The 17,960-nt window shown below is 55.5% G+C and overlaps 1 long non-coding RNA gene across 1 annotated transcript; it reads right to left on the bottom strand.

Annotated features, from left to right (window-relative positions):
* Window positions 1-14,682: 14,682 nt before the first annotated feature.
* LOC120855688 lies at window positions 14,683-17,563 on the bottom strand. Its single transcript, XR_005719289.1, has 3 exons — window positions 17,449-17,563; window positions 15,483-15,946; window positions 14,683-15,168 (listed from the first exon to the last, which is right to left on the bottom strand). It is a non-coding gene; the product is annotated as an uncharacterized LOC120855688 (long non-coding RNA).
* Between the last annotated feature and the right edge of the window lie 397 nt (window positions 17,564-17,960).

Genomic DNA, 17,960 nt, shown 5'->3' with positions numbered 1-17,960 from the left:
TATCCTGTCCTGTGAGCCCCAGGAGGGTGGGAGTCTGGACAAGCAGAGGCCCATCCTCCGTTCCATCCTGCAGCGCCTTCCCTCTAGCCCTGGAAAGATCCAGGTACAGTCAGCTGACCTGTTCTGCCCCCAGGCTCCCCGAGCAGTCCTCTGAGATCTGAAAGACTTATAGGAAAGGAGGGAGTTGAGGATAAGACCCTCCCTGCCCTGCCTGGGTGGGTAAAGCTCCGATATATGAGTATTCCTTTACACATACCACCGGCATTTTCCCACCTGATCTTTTCCTGATCACTCTCATTCTTTTCTGACCTTAGCCAAATCTCCTCCAGGCTTGACTAAATGGGGCTGCTCCAGCCCAGGCTGGTCACTGCTCCCATCTTAATCCAGGGAGTCTTGCTGAAGAAGTGACAATTGAACCGTCCCTGGGAGAGGACAGTTACCAGCTTCTAAGGGAGGAAAGGCTGCAGGTCCCAGGGTGGCCCACCAAGAGGTCCTTGAGAAAGGAGGGACAGGGTGGTAGCTGCCCAGCAAGTGATAGCCCTGAAAATCCTATGGCCAGGCAGTTGAGGCTCCATTACTCCCTCAAAGCTGCTCACAGCCCAAGACACTGCTGAGATCTACAAGATCCAGAACCCTGGCTTCAGGGCTCAGGGGACTCTGTCCAGGGCTGAACTCTTCAAAACCAGGCCCTTGTTCTTTCCTCTTCTCCCTCCCATAGCTTTTCCTCTGGTGCCCAGCACCCTGGTGGGCAGCCCACAGGTCGTTCAGTCCGAGTGATGGACTAAGCCATCATCGTTCGCAGTTTGGGTATGGAGTGCTCCTCCATCACTGCTTTCAGGCAGATAGCTCAGAGGGCAAGAAATGTCCTAGCTCCTAGGATATCCTAGGAGCCTGTCTGCCGCCCTGCGACTGAGCCCCTCCCCCATCTTTTCTGTAGCCCCTAGCTCAGCACCATCCATCCCCCCCACACGGTGGCCCATCCATTCAGGCTGGGTCAACAGGGTGACAATGAGCAGGTCAAGGAGATGGCGGGGACAGGGGCCAAGGGGGCTCCTTCCTCACCTCTTCAGGACAATGAGGCCTCTGCCCCTCAGGGACAGCCCCTCTGATCACCACCATTATTACTCTCAATGCAGGACAATCGGACACTTGCCCACTCATGAACTCTTGTCTGTCCAGCCCCAGTGCCCAAGTTCTGGGGACAATGATGGACGAGGACCCCGAGCCCCTGCTTGCCTCCCAGGGCCCCACTGATGGGGAAGACCAGCTGCGCCGGAGGTTAGTGTCAAGCCAGCAGGGTCAGAACCCTTAGGGAAGGGTTTCTGGAGTTAGTCACTGTTCTGGAGTATGTGTGGGCGACAACAGGGCTTCCTGGCTAGACATCTGGCGGAGAGGCCCAAGGTTCCCCACGGACTTCAGGGTGCTTCTGTGCCTGTGTGGCCGGACCCGCCCCACCCAACCCTCCCTGCCCCAGACCAGAAGCTCCGAGCTGCTCTTGTGACCTCTGGAGGACCCCGCCCTCCGAACCTGCGCAGCCTGGGAAAGGCCTGAGATGCCCGGCTATTGGGATTCAAATCACGGCGCACGGTGGCCCCAGCTCGAGGAGGAATTAGACACGGCGTGGGTGTCCGAAGTGGGGGGTGGTGGTGGTCCCGGGACAGACTAACTCGGCAGCCGTGCTCCCCCCACCTCACCCCGATATTTCTCTCCCACCGTCAGGATTTCCCCCACCCGCCGCCGCCCGGCTCTGGGCGCCCCGTCTCCTTTGTCTGGCCCTCCCGCCCACTCCCAGCCGGGTCCGCCGCGCCGCCCCGCGCGCCGCGGCCCGTGCGCCCGCCGCCGCCGCCGCCTCCCGGGAACAATGCGGGCCAATGTCTCCGGGCGGGCGAGCGGGCTATGCAAATGTCCAACGGCCTGTGAGAATCCCCTCTGCCGCCGCCGCGTCTTCCACCGCCTGCAAGGGGCTGGCGGCCAGGCCCGGGTGGGGGAGGCGGCCCCTGCATAGGGATGAGCTATCGTCCCGGAGCGCCCGCCCGGGACAGAGTGCCATTGTCTCGGTGAGGCTGTCTGTTCGCCCATCGGAGCCCGCCAGCTCCAGGAGGAAGGCAGAAGACGACCAAAATCAGGCCTTGGAGCAAGGGAGGAGTGGTCACCTGTTCCCTCCACTCTTACTCCTCTCCCCAAAGAGCCTTAACTTTAGGGTCAGACCGTGGTGGGCCCCCAACTTGCCCCGCCCCACCCACTAGCTTGATGGCCTGCACAAACCAGTTCATTTCTCTGAGGCCCTGTATCCTGAAGGTTAAACCTAGCCTAGAGTTTCTGCCCTTCCCATCCTCCTTATCTGTTAACTGCCCTCCCCATCTCCATCATTTTTTCACATGACATTGATCTGGGTTGTCTCTGGAGCCAGTTTTCTTCTAGAACCTTGAGGGAAATACTCATGTTTCCCCCAAAACAGGTTACTGGACAGGGTGAGCCCTAGGCCGAGTCCAGGCCTCCTTCCTGCTTCCTTCTGCTGCTACCAGTTAAGAAGGCCCACCTTTTATGGGAGAAATGCCAGCCATGCAGCCCTGAAGCTTCTCCAGTGACTAGGGGTTCAGCGATGGGGGTGCCACACAAAGTTCCCTCCCACAAGTGAAAGAGGTGTGTTTCTCTCCCCGCAGCCCAGGAGCCTGTGTCCATTTAACACACTGCACTGTTTGGCACTGGAGGAAAATAACTGGAGGGTGGGCAAGAGACTCTGTGCTTGGAGCAGAGTCCATTTTAGCTGGGAACTTAGCCCTGGCTCTTGAGTGTTTGCAGGCTGAGCTCCAGTAAATGGGCTTTCACCTCTGCAAGGTGCAGGACCTGATTTCACCTTTCCTAAATTCCGGCACAGGCTCGGGATCGACAACTGATGCCCCTAGGGTGAGAGCTATTTCAGAAATTGTGCCTGGGCCCTTCAAGCAGTGATGCTTCTGGGACTCATAAGGTTTGAGGTGGCAAAATCAACTGGAGCAACAGCAAAATGAGAACTGACTAGGGAAGTTCAGGTTCTCAGTCCCAGTAAGGCAGGTTTCCCTGGCAGCTCAAATGGTAAAGAATCTGCCCACGGTGCGGGAGACTCGGGTTTGATGCCCAGGTCAAAGAAGATCCTGGAGAAGGGAATGGTAACCCACTCCAGTATACTTGCCTGGAGAATTCCATGGACAGAGGAGCCCAGTGGACTTCAGTCCGCAGGGTCACAAAGAGTCAGACATGACTGAGCAACTAACACATGCACACAAGGCAGGAGAAAATTGAGAGAGGGAGAGGAAGAGGAAGAAGATGCAGGTAGGGCAGGGGTCTTGTGGGAAGCAGGGGTTACAGGGCTGCCTCAGAGGCCTGCTCATTTCTGGTTTGTCCCGAGGCTCTTCTGTCTTCCTGGCCTCTGTGAGGAGCCAGGTACAACATGCATGGCAACTCCTTTCTGGGGAGGCAGAAGTGGGGTGCAGGCAGTGGAGCCTGGCCTCCTGGGAGAGCATTTGAGAGACTATTAGATAAGAGGGGAGTTTGAGGCGGGGTCAAGGGATGTGGGCTGGGAGCTGAGGCATTTCAGTGTGCTAGGGAAATGTCTGCCTACAATGCGGGAGACCTGGGTTCGATCCCTAGGTCGGGAAGTTCCCTTGGAGAAGGAAATGGCAACCCACTCCAGTATCCTTGCCTGGAAAATCCCATGGACGGAGGAGCCCAGTAGGCTACAGTCCATGGGGTCACAAAGAGTTGGACACGACTGAGCGACTTCACTTCACTTCAGGGAAGCAGTCAAGAGTTCTGTCCACCTCTGCTCTCCACCTTTGAAAGTGGTGGTGATTTAGTCGCTAAATTGTGTCTGGCTCCTTTGTGACCCCAGGGGGTGTAGCCCGCAAGAATACAGGAATGGGTTGCCGTTTCCTTCTCTAGGGGATTGTCCCTGATTCAGTGATTGAACCTAGGCCTCCTACCCTGCAGGCAGTCTCTTGTACAGCAGGCAGATTCCTTACTGACTGAACTGATAGGGAAGCCCTTGGAAGCAGGCTCCCTTGCAACTCTCCACTGGGTCTCTGCTCTAACCTGGAACCCTTCAAAGCATTCTGACTTGGGGCTGCCCAGACTCTGAGGACCCCCAGATGCCACCTCTGAAAGAAGCCAAACCAAGTCCTCACTTGTCTCCACATCTAGCTAGAGCCTCCCCTTACTGGACCCCAGAACACATTCTCCCTGCCTGACCCTCCCCCTTCTCTCCCATTTGCAGGTGGTCCCCAGGCTTGCCCAGAGATTCTCTGCCCTGAAGGTGGCGCTCTCTCTCTTCAGCCTGGATTTCCAGGGCTCCCTGGGACTGTTCTGGATGGTCTTTGGAAAGGTCCCTGGGCAGGATCCAAGCAGACCCCGCTTGGCTCTGAGGCTGAGAGAGGAAGTGGGCTTTGTTGTGCCAGGACATAGGCTGGATTCTTAAATTTGTTTTTCCTCCCCTGCTCTTCTCAGTAAGAGAGCCCTCAGCTAGAGAAGCTACCCCCACCCCCCCCACCCCAGTGTCCCCTCCTTCTCAGCTTAGCACCATCCATCTCCCCAGAGCAAGGAATGCGGCTGCTGGACACTGGGGCTTGTTCTCAATCCCCTTCTAGCTCATTTCACCCGGGGTTTTACAGGCTCGCCTCCATCCCACAGTCTGCTGTCTGGGGTCTGGCTCTGAAGGCGCAGACAGAGGACTCCTCTCCTCCCTGCAACTCCTCATGCTCCATTTTGTCCCAACACCATCTGAGGAGGCTGCGCCATGGGGGGTCAAGGAACCCTTGTGTGGAAGCCGGTGGGGGGCAGGGTCCCCCTCCTTCCCAGCTCTGCAGCCACTCGTCTGGGCCCTGCGGTAGCTTGCACTCCACAGCTGCAAGGTATCTGCAAGCTAAACACAGGGTCTGCGAGCCATCCATCCCATCCATCCCCCCACTCGCGTTCCTGTCCACGCCCAGCAAGCCTCGATTATTGGTGGAATTAGAACCGGGCTTCTTGTTGGCAGTTGCTAATTAAGATCATTTATAAACGCGACTATTAATGCCATAGCGGGCTGCAGCCACCAACATCTCTCACCCGCACCATTGGCGAGGTGCGGGCTCTGGGATTGCTCCCGCCTGACTCCATCTTGGGAAGGACTGCTCTCTTTCACTACCTACCTCACCCGGGTTCAGACCTTCAAGGCAAGGGTCAGTGGGCACAGAGGGTTCGGAGGGGGTTTAGCTGAGCCTTCTAGAGAAATGGAGCTGTGACTGTGTGGTGGGGGTGGAGAGGGAGGTGTGCTATGTGAGTCGCATGATGCTAGCTAGCGTCTTTCTTCCCCAGAATGTTTGAGGCTGGGTCAGGATGGAGTTCATGAAGACTCTAGGGAGAGCTTGGATGCACCCCTCTGATGTGCACCTCTGCCCTCCTGCAACCCAAACACCAGCTTTGCCTTAAACCAAGTGATATAGGATTTAATTTCTCCTCCTGTGGTTGGGGGACCATCTCAGTGAGACACTCGCTATAAAAGGGAATGGCGCGTCTTAGTGGAACGTTTCCCTCATAGCTGCTGAGTACTACCAGGTGCCAGGCCTTAGGGACCTGCTCAGAAATAAATAACCCATTCCAGGGAACTGTCCCAAATCCCTCCAGGCTGGATGAGGTCTGCCTCTGTAGACCCCCTCACCCCTTTCACATTTCAGCCAGCCTCACAATGTGTTGTACCAAGCTGTTCATTTTCACCCGCTCACTCTCACTAGGGGCTTCCCAGGTAGCACTAGCTACCGCTTGTGCTTGCCAATGCAGGAGACTAAGAGACGCAGGTTCAATCCCTGGGCTGGACAAATCCCCTGGAGTAGGGCCTGGCAAACCGCTCCAGTATTCTTTCCTGGAGAATCCCGTGGATAGAGGAGCTTGGTGGGCTAGAGTCCATAGCATTGCAGAGTCAGACGCAACTGAGGACTGAAGGAAGTTGGCGCGCATGCAAGCACCCCCACTGGACCGTGCATTGCTCAAAGACAGCGGCTATATGTTGCTCACTGCAAACAGTAAAAAACTGTATTGACGCAGCCTTTCTGCCTCTCTCCCTCCTCTCTGACCTTCAGCCTTGGGCTTCCAGAGCAGGATGTGTCACATGGAGCCCTTGGCCCATTTTGCCTCCACTGGACCCCGTCAGCCATGACTTGGAGGAGGTAGGTGGCCCAGCAGGCAGGGCTAGGCCCCTCAGGGGCCTTCCAAGGGAGCCCGTCAACTCTCAGCAGGCATGTCTGGGCTTCCCCTCCAGCACCCCCCCATCCACTCGTGTCCAGAGAAGTGACCCAAAGCGGCCCAGGAGAGCTTGGGAAGAGACCCTTCCCCACACACCTGCTCTTCCCCATTCTTCTCCCCTCAGACTTCAATGTCTTGACTTTTTCCTGCAGCTTTTGAAGGAAGAATCCACCAAGACTTTAGTCTCCCCTCGACCCAGGAAAAAAGGAGAGAGAGGAAAAAAAAAAGTCCTGAAAACAAAACCGCTACAACAACCTTAAAGTAGGAGAGATTGGTTGGAAGGCTTTTAATCCCTTAATCCCTCTCAGATGGGCCTTGAGACGCTAATGGTTTTCCTAATTATTCCCTCCCATTTTCCCATAGCTCTGTAAGGACTCTCGAGAGGAGTGAAATTCCGAGTGAGCCGGTGTGGGGTGAATGGTGGGCCCAGTTCCCCTCAAACGAAGCCCAGAGTCCAGGCGGCTGGAGAGGTGGGGGAAGGGCCAGGAGTGCTCCAGCTGGGGGCTAGGGCGTCCCTGCCACCGACAACCGACAACCGACACCCGTGTGCAGGGCTGGCCTGGGACAAAGGGGCTGTCAGGGGCTGCCTGAGAGGCCAGGTGTGGGGCTGGGGTCCCCTCAGTGTGAATGGCCCATTATGCTGCCTAGAGGATGGGAGAGGGGGATCTCTTTGTGTTTCCCCCAGGAAAGGCCTCTTTGGGTGATAATCACCCTGGGACAGAGGTGGAGGTGATGGTAAGTTTCTTTAAAGGGGGCCAAGCCTCTCAGAGAACAGTTGGCCATCGGCCTTTGGCCCTTTTCTTGTTTCTGGCAGCCTGGGATCCTGTGGCCCATCCATGGGGGTGGGAGTGAGGGATAGGCCAGCAAATATGGCCCAGCTCTGGGTCCAAGCTCCCTCCCCTTCACTGTGACCTGCTAGACTAAGTTCAGGGGTAACCTTCTGCAGGAAACCACCCCCAGAGCCCCTTCCCAACCTGGGCTTCCCAGGGGGCTCAGTGTGAAGAATCTGCCTACCAGTGAAGGAGACACAGGTTCAGTCTCTGGGTGGGGAAGATGGCACCCCACTCCAGTGTTCTCGCCTGGAAAATCCCATGGACAGAGGAGCCTGGTGGGCCACAGTCCATGGGATCTCAAAGAGTCAGACACGACTGAGCAGAGACTGAACCCGGGCTCCCTGCGCTGGGAGCCTAGAGTCTTAGCCACTGGACCACCAGGGAAGTCCTGCGTTGCTCTATTTTTCAAAACACTCATGGAGATTCTCATCGCATCTCAACAAGTTCCTTGTCGGGTGAGGGCACAAGCTTCATTTCACAGACGACGAAACGGAGGTTCAGAGCAGTTAGGGGACTCCTGTAGGTTACACAGCCAGGAGAGGCAGGGCTGAGATTAGAGCCTGAGCTTCGAATCCTGGGCACAGGACTTTTGCACTTGCTCCCTCTGCCTAGAATGCTCACCTCCCAAATGGCCACGTGGCTGTCTTCCTCATCTCCTTTGATTTTTGCTCAAATCACATCCTCCATGACAGGAGAAGCCTGGCATTTGCTTCAAAGTGACATGGGAGGCAGGAGAGAGTAGATGGAGGTGCAGATGAAACAAGATTGGCAGTTGTGGAAGCTGAATGAAGGGCAGGTGGGAGTTCATTAGACTAGTCTGTTGAGTTTTGCATCTAATTAACATTTTCCACAAGAAAAGGCTGAACAAAATCTGGCCTTCTAGAAGCACCTTATTTAAGTTGAATTCACCACCTTGACCCCAGTCCTTATGTCCCCTTTCCCTTTCTGTTTTTCTCCAGAGCATTCATCACTGTCTCTATGTATTTTGCTTATTATTTATTTTTTTTTGGATTCGTGTTGGTCTTGCACACTAGCCTCATGAAGCCAGGGGTCCTGGGGTCTGTTGGTGCAGGCTGGTGCCCTGGCATGCAGAGCAGCACTTGGCACTTAGAGGCTCTAAGTCCATATTAGGAAGAGCTCGGATGACCTGGGTTTGCAGCTGAAGGCTCTTGACCGAGCCACACTGAAGCAGAGCAACAGCAGACTATTGGCGTGGGTTTCTGGCCTGTGGGGTCCTTCAGCACCTGGAGCCACAGCCGGAGGGTCCTTCCCAGTGCCCCCCAGCCCAGGCTAAGCCCCTAAGTGTCCCATTATGCACCATTCACTTCTCACTTTGTCGAGCCCATCCGCAGCCGCTGCGTCCTTTTGTCAGAGGGGCCTGGGAGTGCAAGGGGCTATTACCACGAGGCCTCATTATTCCCAGCCAGAGCAATAATGAGGAGTCCCTTCCCCAGGCTAGCACAATCTGTAGGGTCCCTCCCATTTAATAACTATAATAACAGCCACCATTTATGAGCCCCTGCTTCATGCCCCACTGCGTGCCAAGCACTTTACATACATTATCTCATTTAATCCCTCCAACAGCTCTGGCAATCAGCTACTATTTGTATCCCCACTTTTCAGATAAGAACGCCAAGACTGGTGCCCAGAGCCCCATTATCCTTAGCTCAGCCATACAAGGGGAGGAAGGGCAGGGATACACCCATGTCCCAGGTGGAACATGGAGGCGCAGAGAGGGGAGGTGGCCTGGGAGAGAGCACACAGCTAGGACCGGGCAGCAAGAGTCCCTAGGGCATGCACAGAGGAGGGCGAGCAGCAGTCCCCAGAGCACTGCAGGCCAGAGCAGCCAGGCCTTCACTGTGTGTTCACAGGGGCAGCTGCTGGCTCCAGGACTTGGCCTGTGCAGAGCTAGTGAGACTCCAGGGGCTCTGCCCATGAGGCCCACCCGGTAGTGAGGAGCACTTCCGCTCTCTGGGCCAACACTGAAATGCTCTTAGAGGGCCAGGGGGTGTGCAGGGCAGAGTGACGAGGCCCTGGGAGGAGGCAGGAACCTGGTGGGAGGAAGGGGAGGATGAGAAAAGGAACTGAAACTCCACTCCTTCCTCTCCAGTGAGGAGCCTCAGGGGTTCTCTTATGCTCTGGCCTTTGGGGTTAAACACAGTCCTTCCCAGGCTTCCCTGTTGGCTCAGACGGTAAAGAATCTGCCTGCAATGCAGGATACCTGCGTTGTGATCTACCCATCGATCCCTCGATTGGGAAAATCCCTTGGAGAAGAGAATGGCAACCCACTCTAATATTCTTGCCTGGAGAATTCCATGAACAGAGGAGCCTGGTGGGCTACAGTCCATGGAGTCACAAAGAACTGGACCCAACTGAGCGACTAAAACACACACACGTGCACTGTCCTTCCCAAGCCTTTAAAAAAAGAGGGAGTAATTATTATTTTAAATTGGACTTATTTCTGAATAAGCCATTTCTTCATCTTAAAGGCACAAAACTTTAGAGGCCGGAGAGGGTAAACTCTCAGGGGATCCAGGGTTTGCAGGGGAAGAGGAGGATCTCTCAGAAGGGCGGAGATGGAGCAGCAGGAACGGCTTTCCAAGTAGAGGAACATCATGTGTGGAAGTTTGGCTCTGTGACACCTGATATGTCCTAACGTGCTTTCTGCAGAAGAGGCAGGAGGGTCTGCACCACCTCAGGCAGGCTGGACTCCCAGAGTCAGGGGTCTTTGGGCTGCACTCTGCATGCTCTTGCCCCTCAGCCTGAAGTCTCAGAGTCTAGAGAGGGTTTATCCCTCTGTCCCTTCCCAGAAAGGAGCCACCCCTGGTCAGTGGGACCCCTGACTTCTGCTTAGCTAGGGGGCTGAGCCCTGCTCTAGTCGTGTGGGGCAAACCTACCTCACCAGGGTTGTGAGGGTGAAATCCATTCATAGAGTGTTTTGTACAATGCTTGACACAGCACGTCTGCTATTCATGTCCATGTTGTTTAACTGTTCCAAGGACACCCTAACTATTCCCTGTCTCAATGTTCCCTCTCTGTAGTGACCTAAGTATCACTTCCACTCACTCCTGGCTCCCAAATTCTCCAGGCTGCCCGGAACGCCACGGAGCCAGAGCCGCCACCTTCCCCTTGGCTTCTCAGGGAGAGCAGTAGGGGAGCCTCTCCAGGCGTGTGACCTGGGACCTGAGGTGTTCAAAGTGGAGAGAAAGACTTCCCCTCCTGGACCCTCAGCTCCGCCTCTTCTCATTCACTCTCCTTGAAGGAAAAAACACCCCCACTCATTACCAAGCCTCGGCAGCCAGGCCCTGGCTAAAGCCCCGGCTAAAGGCAGCAATTAGATCGTTAGCACCAGCCCCAACCCACCTGCTTGGAGTCCCTCAAACACATTTTAATTATAATCCCTTAATCTCCCTCAAATGGCGAGGCCCAAACAACCCCTTCCCTCACTCTCTTCCCCCAATTAAGGGGTCCTCTCAGCAGAGAGCCCCTCTCCCAGCTAAAGGCCTCCCTGCCTGGGAGCAGCCACCCCCTGGGCTCTGTCACCCTCTGTATGGGATGGGGCCCCAGCTGGCCAGCCGGTCGGCCTGAAGTTCCCGTGGGTGTAGCTGAACCCCTCCCTTGGTTGTGGGCCTCCCTCCTGCCTGGGCACGTGCTGAGGTGCCTAGGACCACTTGCCTTTCCCTTGGTCTCCTCTTGACCTGGTTTCTTTGTGTCCTCCGGGTAGCACCTCTCCCTGGCCCTTTTACAGTGACGTCTGTTTTTCCACCCAACATCCATGCCACCCTGTCCGGGCCAATTCTGTCCAGGAGCCACCAGGTTCTATCCCAGGGGAACTGAGGCCAGGGGCCTAACAGTGTCTCCTGGTGTCAGACCTCTAGTGACCTCTCACTGACCTCAGCAGAGTGCTGCCTTGCCCTCCTGCCTCTCATGCCCATCGGGGCTCTGGGACCCTCTGCTGCACAGGGGCTGGCAGAACATTGGGCGGCTTCTGTCCCTGAGCTTTGCGCAGGGCAGAGGCAGGGGGAGGGACAAGATGACCCAGCCTGTGTCCCTGTCTGAAGTTGAGCCTGGATGAAGCGCTTTCCTGGGAAAGTTCTGTCACTAATTGACTTGCAAATGCCTTGTTTGTCCCCAGATTCATAATTAGTGCTAAGGATTTCTAGGGCCCCATCCTGGAGAGATCTTTTTTGGGGGCAGCCTGTTCCTCTCCCCTCTCTGAGGTCGGCCGGGCTGGGGGTGGGTAGAGCCGGGCACCGGTGCCCAGCTGCCGTCCAGCGTTCCCACGGCTCTGGTGCCAGCGTGTGAAAGGCGAGGTGTGGGGGGCGCGGGGGCCGGGGCTCCCCGCCATCTTTCAGCCGGGACTGGGGCCAAAGCCCTGAGGCTCCAGGAAACAGCAGAGCTGGGGAGCGGGCAGGGGCAGTGGGTGGGGGCCGGCTGGCACCCCCAGGAAGGAGAGCCCAGCCGGTGCCTGGGCTGGCATTGGCCGAGCCTCCAGCACGATGAATGGGCCAACAAGGGGCCTCTCTTCCCCACGGCTTCCCCACAAAGGCCTTGGCTACACCATTGGATGTGGGGGGCCAGGGGCCACTGGAGGAAGAGGAGAGGCTATTCTCAAAGACACCCCCGATGCCCAGCCTCTGCATTCCCAGGAAGGGGGCCCTGGGCTGGGGGCCCAGTGCCTTGGGTTCAGGCCCAGCTTGGACTTCAATCTGCCTAGTGAGGAGGGCAACCCTCCCAATCTCTGTGGGCCTCGGTTTCCCCCACGGTGTTATACCTGGCATCCTTCCCTGCCCCACTGTTCCTCTCCTGCTTTATGCCCACTCAGTTACCCCCCACAGCCCCACCCTACCTTCTACTGAAGTTCCCAGCCCTCTGCAGCCCCTCTGTGGGCCTGAGACCCAGCCAGACCTCCCTGTCACTCAGGCGCAGGCTCCCGGCCCCCAGGGCCCTTCAGTTGCCCTCAGGTTAGGAGGAGCTGCTGGCCAGGAAGGACCCGGAAGATCCTAAAGACTGCGGCTGTCTGCTATGGAGTCGAACAGCTCAGGGCCCTGCCTCTTGCAACGTGTGTGGCCCAGAGGTGTCAGTCTGTCTGGGCCACATCTGTGAGCGGCCTCACAGGGTTATCACCAGGAACAGTGAGACTGTGAGTGGAAGACGCTCCCTGGGGGATCTGGCACAAAGTGGAGGCTCAGTCGAAGTTCTTTTTTCTCCTGCCTCCCTCTCAGAGTTTCCTTCCATCTGCCTATGTTTCTGGGTGACTGAGATGTTCTTTCACAGTCCACCGCCATCTCTTTTTTTTGCCTGGCTCTCTCAGCAGCCCCTCTATATCCACCATTTCCTCTTCAGTTCCCTGCCCAGGGCTGGCCACTTTCCATTGGTAAGTTCTTCCTTAAGTCTAACCTTCTATTGCAGGTTGCCCCCCCCCCCCAGGCCTGGCTTCTTCCCAGGCTGCCCAGCAGCTGGGGGCCTGGGGGAAGGCGGTAGGGGTGGGCTCTATGGTAACCCTGAGAAGAGAATGCCCTCTTTCCTCATCTGCATATAGACGGTCTCATTTGCATACAGACAGGCCTCATCTGCATATGCTCAGTGGGACTCTGAGAGCACATTCCTCAGTGTCGGCTGGGACCCTCCCACCCCGGTCTTGGCCTCCCTGTTGAGGGAGGGACCCCTCCCCACCCTTTCTGCCCCTGTCTGTGTCTGGGTCTTTCTGTTTCCAAAAGGCATCCTACCCTCTGTGGCTCCTCTCCCACCTTCTGTCACCAGTGCCTACTTCCCGTTCCTGTGCTCAGACTAGTCTTTCCTCCCACCTCCTCGTGCCTGCCCCGGCTCCTTCACCAGGAGCCTCCCTTCTAAGCCAGGAGCCAGGCCACTAGTGGAAGCAGAGGGCTGGCCCCAGTCAGGCACTGGCTGCCTCGCCCTCCCCAGGGCCCTCAACACCTGGAGGTTAAGAAAGCCCTAGAATGTTGATGCGTAGGCTCCAGGGTCCAAACAAATGCAGGAGGAGGGGGAGGCCAGGCTTCATGCTAATCCCAGGCCAGACCTTGTCTCCCTTCACCCCTCCTCGTGGGAGTGACAGCCAGGGCTGCAGTGGGTCCTTGCAAGGCTGGGCAGTCAGAAGGATCCCGAAAGGAGGTCTGGGAACTTCAGAAGCACTTTGGCCTGGCCTGATGAGCCCAGGCTCTGCCCCTTATATATGCCACATGGGGTATGAATGGAACTGCCTTTCGGAGCTGCAGCCCTCCTTGACCCTGTCCTTGTGGGGGACTCTGGGGCTCCTTGGAATGCAGCCTAGAGGAGCCTGGAATTCTCCTGACAGGCCTCCACCATGCTGAGGACCCTGGACACCACCATTCCTCTCTCTGGCCTCGGCTTCCTCTGCAAGTTGAGGAGCTGGGCTAGACTGGGTGCCTCTTAATGTAATATTTCTTCCTGAAAACCATACCCAGGTGCCTAGCCGGCATTGTGTGTGCAATTTCAGCAGATGCAAAGATCCCCTGAGTTTCCTCTTGACCCCAGGCTAGGAGCCCTGGTCTAGAGGAGCTAAAAATGCTGTGATCAGGGCTTAAATGGAAGAGGAGGGGGTGTAGACGTATGTGCTTGAACACACAGAGTATCTCAGGGAGGACGCAGGCACCAGCGGTTGCCTTTTGGGAGAGGAGGTGGGTGGCTGTGAACAGGGAGGGGAAAGAGGCATACTTTCCCTTTGTGCTGTTGAAATTGTACCATGTGTGTTATCTTAAGTCTTTTTATTTAGAAAAATTCCAGGATTCAAGCTATCATTCCATGAAGGGATGGTTAGATGGGAGGAAGGACTTTTTAGGGAGTGGTAGAATGCTTAAAAGGAGCTGGCACTCTGGACTCTGCCAGCACTTTCCAGGGGGCCTATCTCTGGGGGAGCGTGTTTTATACAGGTGTGTCATGGGGGAAATGAGACCAAGAGCACAGGTCCTTCTTGCCTTGTCTCCCCCACTCCCTCAGGTTCCCTCCCAGGTATTGCTGGGAAGTCCTACCTGCTGTCTAACCTGAATCCTTCTTGTTAGGCACATTCATCCCATTCTGTCTCCACTCAGGGTGGACAGAGAGGAAGCAGGAGTGGGTGACCCCGTGAAGCAGGGGTGCTGTTTCTCTCTGGTCTGTTCAAACCCTGGAGAACATTTCTAAGGATGTGTCCCATCACGGCCAAGACAGAGGGCCACCCAGTGACCTCCCACACAGGCATTCCAGGGGAACATTCCCATCCTCTCATTCTCTTGGTTCTTGGGTTAGCACCTAGGGGCCTCCTTGGCTGGGAGCATCAGCCCACTGCTCGGAGCTGGAACTAACCAGGTCATGGACGGTGTTCCCAGAAGCCTGGGGCGGCTCAGAGAGGTGGCAGGAGCCCACCTGCGCCCCGCCCACCCTGCACAGGTGGAAGTTCTGTCTGAGTGAGGCTTCCCCATTTTGTTGCCGTGGCGGCTTCTACAGCACTGGTCTCTCAGAGCAGCAATCCCCAACCTTTTTAACACCAGGGACTGGTTTTATGAGAGACAGTTTTTCCATGGGCCTGAGTGGGTAGATGGTTTTGAGATGATTCAAGAGCATTACATTTCTTTTGGTGTGCTTTATTTCTATTATGATTACATCAGCTCCACTTCGGACCATCAGGCCTTAGATCCCAGAGGTAGGGGACCCGTGTCTCAGAGGGAGGCTGGCACTACTCTTCTCTCATCCAGCCCCTCCCCTGCCCAGGCACATCCACTGCCACCAATAATGTTGCTCAGTATTCAAGAGTCTTTATTAGACATGAGATGGGACTTCCATCTCAGAGAAATCTCAGCTCAGAAGATACAGGAGAAACCAGGATGGGCTGAGCTGGGCAGCTTGTAGACACAGGAGCAAAGGGGAGGCAAAGTTGAGGTGGCTCCAGGTGTCAATGGGCTGCCCAGGCTGGAGACTACAGCCTCTCCACTTCTATCCTGTACACAGGCTTCTTGAAGGAGCCACTCAACTTGCTAGAATTTAGCCTCATTTTTCAATGAATCAGGAAGGTTTCTCACAGGGCGCCCAAGCCAACTGGATGATGTAGGTTCTTCCTTTTGGTCTGAAAAGAAAAAAAAAAGCCAAGATTGAAAAAGGATCTTTTGGGATGGAAACCTTAGCAGGAGACAGAGGGCAACTGTCCAGTGGCCAGGAAAGGTGAAAGACCAGGGAGGGCTCCATGGAAAAGGGGGCCATCATGACAGTGGCTGAGTCTTGGCATCTCTTCTAGGTGCTCTATCCAGGGCCATGGTGGGGGAGTGGGAGGGGAATGCCCAGGGCAGGAATTCTGATCCCCAGCAGGGGAGGGGCTTGGTGGCAGCCCAGGGGACTTGCTTCAGGAAGTCGGGAAGTGTATTTCCTTGGTCAGGGACTAACCTGAAAAGATTCTGTTAACTTCTACAGCTCCTGTGGCTTCTTCCCCAGCCACATCTTCAACCTGCAAGGTCTGTTTTAGCATTCCTCAGACTTCACTCCTGCACCTGAGAAGGAGAGGCCTTCCTCCCCTGAGAACATGCAGAGACGTCCCCCTGCCCATTCGGTCTTCTCCTCCTTTCTGTCCCTCTGCTTGTGTTTGGCACATGCTCTGCAGGAAGCTGGCACAGCGGACAGAGACAGCATATGCTCTGGAATCTCCCAAACTCCATCTGATGCCCAACCTAGCTTCCTAGTCCTCTGACTTGGGACTCCGATTATGCCTTTGTAAAGTGAGGACAGTATCACCAATTTTTCAGGACCATTGGGTGATCAACTGAGACAATGGCTAAGAAAGGGCTTACACAAGCAAGAGGTTGCCAAAATCAAAGCCAGTTCCTTCCTTCCTGGGTGGTGGGAAGCTGTACCTAGGAAAGAATAAAATCAAGAAGGGTTACACAGAAATCTGGTGCTGGGAAGGATTGAGGGCAGGAGGAGAAAGGGATGACAGAGGACGAGATGGTTGACTGACTCGATGGAGATGAGTTTGAGCAAGCTCCGGTAGCTGGTGAAGGACAGGGAAGCCTGGTCCATGAGGTCGCAAAGTATCGGACACAACTAAGCGACTGAACTGAGAAATCAGGCATCAGAAGCACAGTTGTGGGCACAGCATTCCTTTCCTGTCCCACTTGGAATTGGGAGCCCCCCAAAATTCACCTCACGCGACCTTTCCAAGGGCTTTAAAGTCTGAGAAGAGAATTTTGGAAAGAGGAGGGTATCTGGGCCACACCCCTGCATTGCCCAGCTCTGCTCAATTCAGTGTCACCTTCCTCCCACCTAGACTTGCAATTCTTGCCTCCCTTCCCTGGCCCCTGGCCTGCCCACCTTTGCCAGTCCCCCAACCTTGATGTGTCAGAGGGGTAGGGATGGGAGGGCTGCCTCACCCATCATACTAGAAGCTCCCTAAAGGTAAAGACTCAGTCTCCCTCAAACCTGGGCTCCTTGAGGCCTGTGTCCCTGACCCCTCTTGGTCCTCTGCCCAGCCTGGGCTGACTCCCAGAGGCCCTGAGGTAAGCCAGCTGCTCCTCAGTGTCCCCGCTAAGTCCCTTCTCAGCTCCCTTTGCTCTTCCTTGCTCCAGATCCTCAGGCTGTCACCTTGAGGTGACAAACCAGGCTGGCTGGATTTGGGGGAACAACAGAGGAGACTGGTGTCTGTTGTGGCCTGGGAAGGGGTGGTAGATGAAGCTCAGTGTGGGGCCCTCCCCTGGGTGGGGGGAAGGGGTCCAGACGGAACCGTCTCCGCCTGTTACACCCTCCCAGCTCCAGACAGAGGGAGAATCTCCTAGCAACCGTACAGTAGGGGGCTGGGAAGAGGGTGGGGGCTGGGAAAGTGGGGCGGGGAACAGTGATATCATAAATTATCCCTAGGCCCTCCCCATCAGCCCACCCTTCTTCAGTTGAGGCCTCCTTTATCTCTCCACCTGCTCCTCATTCATGATTCCCCTGCAAAGCTGGGCCCTGTTTGATGCCCCTTAGAGGTGCCCCTCTAACTCAAGGTGACCATTCTCGGCCTCTGCTTGAGCTCCAGAGGGAGAGAAGTCTCACCATTCCAGGATCTCTTGGGGACCTTGTTGGATGGAACCTCCCCTGTGACTGGATGGAGGAGCCTGGGAGACTATTACTTTCCAATGGCCTCCTGCTCCTACCTCTTTCTCGGGTGGGGAGGGAGACAAGGAAGGGAAATTCCAAAGCATTTTGTGACACTGACTTTACTTCTCTAAACAAAAGTTTTAGACTTGGGGCCTCCAAGTCTTTAAGGGGCACCTGAGCCTCTCCCCAATCTATCCAAGCCTCAGTTCTCCTATCCCAACAGCCGGAGCCCGGGAAGCTCAGTAATGTGGCTGAAACTGGGGGTTGCTTCCTTCCTTACCTCTCAAATCAGCCATGTCAAGCCATAGGTCAAAGAACTGGTACTCCAGCAGTACAGATCTTGGTTAGACATTGGAAAGGACTTTCCAAGACAGGAATAAGCAAGATCATGGAATTTCCTGGTTGGAGAGAGGAGAAGTCTGTCACAGAAACAGGAACCTGAATGGTACTTTCTTAAATTTTACCTCATTAACCTCATTTACCTCACATATTAAATAACACATAGGGAGTATTTAGCAGAGCCTGACATACAGTAAGCCTCCGTTTTTTTTTTAAATTAAAAAAAAATCATACATCAATATGAATTTTTATTGGGTGGATATCAGGAGGAAGGATAAATCCCCTGAGAACTATCTCCCATCCTCCAGGAACCCCATGGGAAAATCCGGATATGAGATCGTGCCCCGAGTACAAGATGGCAGCCAATTGCCATGGTAACAGCAGAAGAAGGAGTCTGGTTGGTTGCGGGGGCAGTGCTGGGAAGCCAGCTGGTGCCGGATGGACAAACCCGGC

This window comes from Oryx dammah, unplaced genomic scaffold (assembly GCF_014754425.2).
Source record: "Oryx dammah isolate SB20612 unplaced genomic scaffold, SCBI_Odam_1.1 HiC_scaffold_28, whole genome shotgun sequence".
Lineage (NCBI taxonomy): Eukaryota > Metazoa > Chordata > Mammalia > Artiodactyla > Bovidae > Oryx > Oryx dammah.
Note: the sequence above shows the minus strand (reverse complement) of the source record. Positions and strands in the feature narration are given on the sequence as shown.